Here is a 10,086-nt window from a genome sequence, read left to right on the forward strand (position 1 = left end):
CCAAGGGAAGAACGTTTATTATCAACTCTTTCCTATTTTTTACTTCTTTTCCAACTTAAAAGGAAAAAAATTCAATTTTCTCCATGCTAGAAATGCAATGCATTTTGATCCATTGAAATTGCTGCTATAAATTGACAAATAAAATTTTCTTATAGATAGCATTCATCCTGGTCATTCAACCTATTTTCAATTCAAAATCAACAGACTTGGTTGAGGCCAAAGGCCTCAACCAAGGCTGTTGAACTTGGCCAGGAACTCGGCCGGGATACATTTTAATCTTTTGAAATTGCTGCTATAAATTGACAAATAAATTGTTCTTATAGATAGCATTCATCCTGGTCATTGTTAAATCTGTTTTTTTTTAAATGATAAATAAAGCAATGGAAAAAATACAAAATATTAATTCAACCTAACATAACTTCAATTCAAAATCAACAGACTCGGTTGAGGCCAAAGGCCTCAACCAAGTTGATTGAACTTGGCCGGGATTAACACTATCAACAAGGACAATTTATATTGGCAATTTCAAAAGATTTATGCATTGCGTTTTAGCATGGAGAAAATTGAAATTTTTTTCTTTTAAGTTGGAAAAAGAAGGAAAAAGGAGGAAAAGCTTGATGATAAAGTTTTTCCCCTTAGATAATATATGAATTAGGATCATTATACATATTTTAAAATAAGAATTTATTTCTTAAAATGTCTCCCTATCAGAAGTCACAATTCTAAATTTTTACCATTTTTCCACCTAGTTGACTAATAACTTCTCCCCAGCAACACTTTAATTTGTCAACTAGTTGATAATAAATGATGCCCCTGCAAAACTTTCATTTTCCCACTAGTTGACTAATAACTTCTCCCTAGAAAAAATTTAATTTTTCCAAGTAGCTGGAAACAAACATTGCCCCAGAAAACAATTCATTTTCCAATTAGTTGACTAGTAACTTCTACCCAGCAAAACTTAATTTTGCCAAGTAGCTGGAGACAAACATTGCCTCAGAAAAGAATTCATTTTCCAACTAGTAAATTCTCCCTTTGCAGAAAATTCCCATTTCCTTTAAATCTTTCTTTATGAAATCCTCTCACTCCAGACAAGGACAAACTGCTTTCCTTTTACCCCTACACAGTTGGCCAAAAAGGCAAATATTTGGCAATTTGTCATCCTTCATCTGCAGAATGTGCCCTGAACCTTTCTTTCATTATAGCCCTAGAAAGCAGGATTGAACCACATTTTTTGTACAGCCTACTGTTTGAAATATGGTCAGTCAGTCAGCTGGATACCCAGAACAATCTGTAGGCAATTTCTATGGAAAACATCTAGCAAATTGTCAGCCCCTTTTTGGAATTTTCTTTTAGGTTTGTATATATTGATGGGATCATCAGGGACTGAGGGTTGCTTTGTTGTCAGGATAACAAGTAATATATGGAAAAAGATCATGAAATAAGAACATTGTTATTTTTATTTTATTAGCCTACCATGTTTTACAAGAAGCGCAACTAAACTGAAATTTTACCATTATTTTCAAATTTGACTAGTTTAACCTTCTATTTTTAGAGATATGTGCCCTCACAGTTTCCAAGTAGCCAAGCCTATAATAAATTGGCCTGGGTGAAAGCCTATTGAAAAAAGGATTCTACCCTTTGACTATTAGAAAAGATTACTTTATAAGCTATATAAAGATTACCTAGAACCTCACTATCTCCTTCTAACATCATTTTCATACAATCCTAAAAAGGGCTTATCCCAGATATCCCTCTCAATGACTCAGACTATCTGTCTTTGCTTTTTTCTACAATTAGCCTTGTCTTGATGCCTACTGAAAAATACGATTTCAATTCATGTGTGGCTGGAAACAAACATTGCCCCTGAAAATACTTCATTTTTCAACTAGTTGACTAGTAACTTCTCCACATCAAATCTTTATTTTTCCAACTAGTTGACTTATAACTTTCCCCCAGTAACACTTGATTTTGCCAACTAGCTGGAAACAAACATTGCCCCAGAAAACAATGCATTTTCCAACTAGTTAACTAATAACTTCTCCTCAGCAACCCTTAAATTTGCCAACTAGCTGACAATAAATGTTGCCCCAGCAATACTTTAATTTACAACTAGTTGACTAATTACTTTTTCCCAGCAAAACTTAATTTTTCCAACTAGTTGACTAATAATTTCTTCCCAGCAAAAGTTAATTTTGCCATCTAGCTGGAAAAAAACATTAGCCCAGAAAACAATTCATTTTCAAACTAGAAACTTCTTCCCTCTCAGGAAGCTCCCATTTCCTTTAAATCTTTCTTTATGACATCCTCTCACCCCAGACAAGGACAACTTGCTTTCCTTTTTGTCCTAGACAGTTGGCCAAAAAAGAAAACCTTTGGCAATGTGTCATCCTTCATCTGCTGAATGTGCCCTAGCCATTTCAACCTTTCTTTCATTATAACCCTAGAAAGCAGGATGATTGAACCAAATTTTTTGTACAACCTACTGTTTGAAATATGGTCAGTCATCTGTGTACCCAGAACAATCTGTAGGCAATTTCTATGGAAAATATCTAGCAAATTGTCATCCACTTTTTGATATTTTCTTTTAGTTTTTGTATATATTGATGGGATTTTCAGGTAGGGAAGGTTGCATTGTTGTCAGGATAATAATTAATGTATTCAAAAAGAGCATGAAATAAGGAAATCGTTATTTTATTAGCCTACCATGTTTTTTGAGAAGTGCTGCTAAACTGAACTTTTACCATATTTGGAAATTTGATTAATTTACCCTTCTATTCTTAGAGATGTATGTACTCATATTTTCAAGTAGCCCAGTCTATAATAAATAGGGCAGGATGAAAGCCTATATGAAAAAATAAAGTTTTGTTAGGGAGCAGTTACTCGTCAACTACTTGAAAAATGAATTGTTTTCTGGGACAATCTTTCCAGCTAGTTGGCAAAATTAAGTGTTGTTGAGAAGAACTTATAAGTCAACTGATTGGAAAATATTGGTTTTGCAAGGGAAACATTTCTTGTCAACTAGTTGGCAAATATAGATTTATTCTATAGTGATGGGAAAAATTTTTCCAACTAGATGGCAAAAAAAGTTTTAATTATAAGGAGATTGGATAGTACCATTTTATATAAGCTTATAAACTAATTTTTTCCAATAGTCAAAGAGTGGATATCCAGCAAATAGCTCACGTACCCTGCATAATTGGTTAAGAAATTCAGCCATGTATAGAGGCATTACAAATGAGTATGCCAATACTCAGAAGAAGTTCCCAGTGCCATCAAAGTCTATTACACCTACTTTTCCCCAATCCCCTCCATGGAGTTGGTCAATTCCCATAATAAATATTGATTTTTTAAAGTGGACTAAAGAACTCACCCCCTTTGCTTTCATTCAGAAAAAAATTGCTGAATTTAATACAATTACATATGAAAACCACTTCAAAATTTTCGTTGATGGGTCCAAATTGAATGAGAAGGTGGCAAGTTGTGCTTTCCTCCCACACCTGAGCATGGCAATGGGTGAAAGAATGTATAATATTGTGCCTATAATGTCTGCGGAGTTAAATGCCATAATCATGGCATTAGTGCACCTTATGAATAATAAACCTTTGATTGATAACTCACAAAGTATTATATTTTATTCTGACTCTTTGTCAAGCCTTGAATTGCTGTCTTCAGCTCCTCAGTATAAGTTCAATATAGACACATCATTGTCTTAGTACTATTGATAATCTTGCTTCAAGAGGCATAAGAACTTACCTTCAGTATGTTCCTAGCCACTCCGGTATAAGCAGTAACCATCAGGCAGATGAAATTGCAAAAAATGCTATAAATATTGACCAGCCAAGTGGGAGACCAATCCCTACTAGAGATATTTACTGCTGGAGACTATCAGTAGTTCTGTTTAATAAGAATGATCCAATTCTATCTCCATTTCCCAACAAGGATTTTTCTAAAATTTATTATAGAATTTGTTCTGGCTGAAGTGGGCTAAATTTTCTGGTATTTTCTCATCAGTTCCCTAATTTAACTGGGTTGGTTTCCCTCTTCCCCCCTTTGCAGGTGCTGTAATATTAGTAATGGAGCAACTGACTGTTTGAATGTAATATACTGCCAGCTACAGAGCATATCTTGCATTGTAAACTGTTACAGTGCTTCAATCACCACAAAATCTCACTATCAGCCAAGAGTCAAGCTGACTATACCTGCACACAGATCACAGAAGTCAATATTTATCCTCTTATATTTCAACTCCTAGAGTCAAAAGATTTACTGCTAGAAATCTGAGGAGATTCAATAAATAAGAGGCAACCAAGTCAGTAGCTCTTTTCAGCTCACAGAGTAAAGCAAAAGAAAAAGGGCTGAATAGTCTCAACTGGAAAGCCCCATTTGCTGAAATAAAAGAAGAATCTTGGTTGCAGCAGCAGCTGTAACCTAGTAAAGAGCAAACCACATCCCATAGTAATCAAAAGTTTAAAAATTTTATTTCAAAAAAACTGTCTGGTGAGAATAAATTGCCATTTGACACTGAATCAGGAGTGGTAACTATTGTTTTGATTAATCTTAGAAGTAAAAGTTTATTGTGAAAAGAAATTTATGGTGGTTTTGAAAAAGAGCCTGAAATCCTTTAAAAATGGCGTCAAATCGAAATAAAAAGTGTACCATTGGAATCAGCATGGTTGAAAACCTTTTGTAGCATAATTACAGTCTAATTATAAGTATGATTACCTTGAACACCAAGGAAAATGGCTTTTTTGCATGGGTAGAACTGATCTGTCTCCCTTGTTTTCTTTTTTTTCTAGAAGGGCTAGGGGGTGGCCAGAGCATCATAGAGAGGTGTGTAATAGCTCATTGGGAAGGGAATTAAATTTGTAAGTGCCCTTTTTAAGTGACCAAATTTATAAAAAGCGATTCAGTATAAATATAAGCTTTTAAATGAGCCCTTAAACAGCTTTGTTTTGTTACAGTAGCCTTCTAGTTTCTGCTAGTCAGTAGGTAATTTATAAAGCCCTGTCTTCATTATGGCTTTTTCAGGCAAAGTCAGCCGAGTAAAAACAGTTTTTTGTTCATTGAAAAACAAACGTTCCTGAAAATCATGTATTGTTTTATGAAGTATGGATAATGAACTTTATGTTATAGACTAAAATTTTTCTTCACTATCAAGGTTGATTGCAGTATTTAATAGAGCTGTTTTATCTCCCCTAGATTGGTGATGATTAGAAATTATGTTAAAAATAAGTTTTCAACTGAAACTAAGAAGTGGCATTAAAACTTAAAACGAGCATACATTATTCCGTATAAACAAAAAAGATCATGGCAGTGTTGTTTCTGCATTAAATTTTAATAAAAAAAACAAACAAAGATTAATTTAAAAGAACAAAGTTTTTCTGAGGGAAGCAAAGAGCGAAGTTGAAACTTAAAATGGACAAAAATTATTACCTCACAGCCTATTTAATATATATTAATGTAACTAGTACAAATAAACCAACTAATTATGTTTCCCTATGCTTTAATGATTATAAATAACTTGCACTTCACTGAAAACACAAAATAATATAGGAGTTTTAGTACAGTAAAAGCAAACCAATTAAGGACACCTTTTATAGAATCACAATATTATTAATCCCTTTTAGGATCAATCTCTTTTAAGAGAAAGCAAAAATCCATTTTAGGATTTTTTTTTACATTTAATTTGGTATTACTTCTGCACAATGGCTCAGTTCATTGACTGGCTCTCTTTTTTGTTCTTAAAAGGACATGTTCCAAGTTTGAAGTAAGGCCATCTTGATAGTATTAGGACTAAAGACTAGCTTTAGAATTTGTATCATAGCTTGAAATTCACTCTTGTATACAGAGAAATAATTGGATTTCCAGACTTCATAGTATGTCTTATTTGATCTTCATTGCAAGTGATACTAAAGCATGTTTCTTACAATTTAAGACTGTATATTACCCACTATTGGTATTATAGCTGGTGAGAGCAAAATGCTGCTTGATAAATCAATCCAATATTTCTGTATGCTGTTACATTACTTTGCAGTTATTAAAAAATATTTAGTTTTATGCTTATGTTTTAAGATAATTTTAATTGTATACTGAAAGTTACTAAATTCACAACTGGTGTAAGACTATGAAAAGCTTTATAGATTCGTTTAGTGTTGTCAGGCTACATACTCACTTTTGACTCTTAAATCAATAATCCTGCTTTTTATACTTGACTTTTGTGTTTTCAGTAAAGCGCTAGTTTTGTATAATCATAAAAGCATAGGGAAACATAATTAGTTGGTTTATTTGTACTAGTTATATTAATATAAATATTAAATAGGCTGTGAAGTAATAATTTTTGTCCATTTTAAGATTCAATTTTGCTCTTTGCTTCCCTTGGAAAAACTTTGTTTTTTTTAAAATTAATTGTTTACAAAAGAACAGCTCCGTTTTATTTGTATAAATTAAATTTAAACACAAAGACTAATCTCCCCTAGGAAGAGAAAATAAAATATCACCAGCTTCAAAGTCCAGGTAAGCAGTGACACACTAAGAAAATCTACTTAAGATGACATTTAAGTATAAACAGAAGTAGATAATAATAAATATAAGTAAAAATTAATATTTTGTCTCACAAATTTATCCAATAATTCTATTCAATTTTTACTCCACCAAGTTGTTGTTGTTAAGATTTTGATAAAATTCTGCTTTAGCTACTTTTTGCTATCTTGGAAAGGGGTTCGGTTAGGAAATGAGACTGTCAGGGATGGGTTTACAGGCTAAAGTATGTTCCTGGAAGGTATTTCGAAGTATCTACCTTTGATGAGGGTCCTGGAATTTGCTAACATGACAGGAAAACCTATTGAAATTTTGACTAAACAACATTTTACCTTAATTTTCAGTTTATCAGTTTGTTTTTCTCTGGCTTTAGTTCTGAAAATGCAATTCCTGTTATATGAGCAGAATTTTAAGCCATATTGATGGGTTTTTTTTGTTGTTTTTTTCAAATTTAGGAAATGTATTTGCATATCTTTAATACCTTATAAATTGGAATTGAGCAAAGTTGTGAGGCTGAAAATAATTTTGTTGTGCTTAATTTAAATAGAAGATCTATTTTGCAAGATTTTACTTTTATAACACAGATTTTTAAAGATGATCAAAGGTCAGGACCCTCTAGAGGGAGAATGAGTGGAAGTAGGTCCTTCAAAATACCATCCCAGGACATACTTTAGCCTCTAGAACCACCCCTGAAAGTTTCATTTTCCTAAACTAACCCCTTTCCAAGATAACTAAAAGTAGCTGAAGTAGAATTTTACCAACATTTCTATTCAGTGCAAAAAGCAAACAAAATCCCACCTTTTGAAGTAAGTGTTACACAAAGAGAAAAGACATTGGATAAAAAATAGGCAGATTAAATGAAAGATGATTCACCAATTGAATTGGTCAAAATTTGTTTGCCTGGAAAAAGATTTAGCAGACTCATAACACATATTTAAAAAGACTACAGACTCAAAATGAACAAAATGACTATCTCAATATTTTGACTGGATGCATTAGAAGGAAAAGGAGATGAGGGAGCTAGTTGTCCTTTGACCTAAAAAGGGTTCTAGAACTTCCAATTTTTCAAATGAATGACCAACCTTCAAAGTTTATGCAACCACTCCTTCCATAAACTTTTATATGTTGACAATGCATAACTTGCATGACATTTGTGTTACACAAAGAGAAAAGACATTGGATAAAAAATAGGCAGATTAAATGAAAGATGATTCACCAATTGAATTGGTCAAAATTTGTTTGCCTGGAAAAAGATTTAGCAGACTCATAACACATATTTAAAAAGACTACAGACTCAAAATGAACAAAATGACTATCTCAATATTTTGACTGGATGCATTAGAAGGAAAAGGAGATGAGGGAGCTAGTTGTCCTTTGACCTAAAAAGGGTTCTAGAACTTCCAATTTTTCAAATGAATGACCAACCTTCAAAGTTTATGCAACCACTCCTTCCATAAACTTTTATATGTTGACAATGCATAACTTGCATGACTTACACCCCAGGAGATGTCAACCCAAGAGACTTAGGTATTTTACCTTTTGGCTGTTTTGAACAAAATGGCTATGTCAAAGGTTTGATTGGATGAATTCGGGGAAAAGAGTATGGGGTAGGCTGGTTACCTCTCTGATAGCTTCATCTCATTACCCTACAACATTTTGGTGAACAAAGATCAAACATGCCTTTTTTATCCTAATAATGAAGCTTATTTATAAATAATAGGCAACTCGCATAACTTACTACCTTTGCCCCAGGAGTGTTGTGGTATGTCATCCCTGATAGCAGTGTTGTTTGACCTTTAGAATATTATAAACAAGATGGCTATTTCACAATTCTAATTTGATGTCTGAAAAGGAAGGGGAATAGCTAAAAAGGGGATAGAAGGGCAGCTGTTTGCCCTCCATCCACTTCAACATCTCCCTCAAATGGCAATTCATCCTGTTTTGTTTTGTACTAATGTGTCCTTTAGCAAGTTTCATATGACGTTTTGTTCAAGACCATTTATGTTATGATGTTGGTCCATCAAGGCTTATGACCAACAATAGTTATACATAAATATGTATCAATTACCCCCAAAAGATCTTTGTTTTTGGAAGATTTTTTCAGTTTTTTTTTGGACAATGGAAGCAAAAACACACTTAACCCCCTATAACAGGGGTCGTACAAAGGTCGCAAGTCCCTAAAATTCCAAATGTTCCTAAAATGGTCTCTAAAAAGAAGAATAGTCCCTATTTCTGTTTCTCTTTTTTTTAATGTAGTCCTTCATTGCCTACAACAAACAAGCCTATAGCCAGTGCCATGGAGTTCGTGTATCTCACCCCACCATCTAGGAGTTACAGTGCGTAGCAGGGGTTTTTGTTGCACCATCTCCTTTCAGTTAATTAGTATTGATGTTGCGTAGATAGATAGATAGTTGCATCCAAGGCATCACATCAGTGAGGGCGTTTTGTAGGGTAGGTGGCAAATAGCGTCCGTTCCTGACATTGCCCAGGCTGAATGTTAGTTGCGTTTGATTTATCAAAACTCAGTTAACTAACAAGTCTACTTTTTTGCTTTCAGAGTTTAATTTGCCATAAGGTTAACTGAGAAAGTTAGTTTGACTTCTTGCCAGAAATGCTTATTAGATATTGAAGAACAAAGATTTTTACTAGTAGTATCATTGCTCACTTTTTAGTCAACTTAGAATCCGTTCGTCAAATAAAACATTCAAAGTTAACTAAGAATTACAAATAAAACTGCAAAATCTACTTGTTTGTCTTATTAGTTAACTAGGAAAGTAAATTAAACAAGGCTCTTGTAAAGGGTGGCGAGGTCATTATTGCTATTGGGCAGCCGTGCAAAAAGTGGGGTAGCGAAGTTCAAATTTGTTGGCAGATTTTATCTGAAAATACCGTTCTTACATATAAAAATAATTTTTGCTCAAAGAAAGGCTGTCAGAACACAAAATATTCTGCTTAAAGTGACGTCTGCTTAAAGTGACGGTAGCTGGAAGTCTGTCGAATTCCGCTACTGGCAGGTAGCAGCTTTGGAAATTTTCTTTATCTGACTCCCCCTCATTAACACTCAAGTATATAACCCAAATTAAATATTTCCCATGAGCTTTTCTGGATATATATTTTGTCACAGCTGGTTCAGTTTACAGGTACACAGTTTCAAACAAGAGTGATGCTAACAACCTAAATTAAATATGGCAATTTTCAAAAGATTTGTTAATTGTTTTTTAATTGGGTCATGATGAATCAATACTTCTGGATTTTATACCTTCAAAAAATGAAATTATAATCAAATAGTGAGTTTAAATGGTGCTTGCTAATTAAATGAAACACTAAAGAAATACGCTTAGGTTAGATCTAACAAAACTGGTTTCACAGCATACAAAGACAAGTGATGGGTGATAGAATGCATTGAACTTATAAAATTTGGGCTATACATTTGCACATTGTGGGGGGGGGGCATGCAAAAAGTGGGGTAGCGTAGTAGCAATGCTACTTGGCAGTTTTCTTGGCCTAGTAAAATTTGTTGGCAGATTTTGTCTGAAAATACCAGTGCTT

The sequence above is a fragment of the Artemia sp. Qi Xiang Cuo genome, chromosome 12, assembly GCF_049724085.1.
Source record: "Artemia sp. Qi Xiang Cuo chromosome 12, ASM4972408v1, whole genome shotgun sequence".
NCBI lineage: Eukaryota > Metazoa > Arthropoda > Branchiopoda > Anostraca > Artemiidae > Artemia > Artemia sp. Qi Xiang Cuo.